Here is an 888-nt window from a genome sequence, read left to right as displayed (position 1 = left end):
TGGTTTTCAAATACCAGCGAATCAGATACAGTCGGTATTCAATTATACTGAATATCTGTGTTTTTGTTTCACCTACAGTATATCAAAACAGACCCTAGATCAGAAAAGTCAGTGGCTGTACAGGAGCAGGGTTAGGGTGTGTGTAGTTGGGGAAGTTTTGGGGGTCTGTGTGTTTGTCATTTAGAAGTATAAGGTTAAGTTGTGTGTGTGTGTGTGTGTGTGTGTGTGTGTGTGTATAGTCAAAATCACGGTTAGGGTGTGTATCCATGGTCGTCGGATGCAGCTGTTTTTGTGCGTGAGACCAAACGAGAAGGAACAGGGGACTCGCACTGTCGCCATGGCAACTCTGACACATGACACCCCACTCCCTCTGAGGTGTGTATGTCTGCCGGTAACAGCTGTGAACCGGCTGTATTCTGGCATACCACGGACACACTAGTGGAAAGGTCTGTGTTCTGTGACAAGTGTCCCACACAAGCCCACGCACGAGAAACAACATACAGAAGTAAGGGAGACTGGCACAGGTTCCAAATCTGACAGAACTCTCCCCCCACCCCTTCCCACTACCACGTACACACACGTTTACACACTCACACACACATACAAACACACACAGGGCTCAGGGGAACAGGGTGTTCCTCAAAAGGGGAACAGAAAGTGAGGAGAGTTATTTTAGGCTTTAGGTCGGGCCGGCAGACATCTCACAGCGGAAAGGCTTGTGTGTGGGTGCATGCGTGTGTTTGTGGTAGTGAGAAGGGGTTGGGGTTGGGGGAGAAGTCTGTAAGATTTTAAACATGTGCCCATCCCTTACTGGAACCCCCTCTCCCAGGAAGGGTCACTCTGTACTGATTGATTGGAACCTGGCTGAGATGACATCAGAGCAGGAGG

This window comes from Coregonus lavaretus, assembly GCF_964263955.1.
Source record: "Coregonus lavaretus genome assembly, chromosome: 12".
Lineage (NCBI taxonomy): Eukaryota > Metazoa > Chordata > Actinopteri > Salmoniformes > Salmonidae > Coregonus > Coregonus lavaretus.
Note: the sequence above shows the minus strand (reverse complement) of the source record.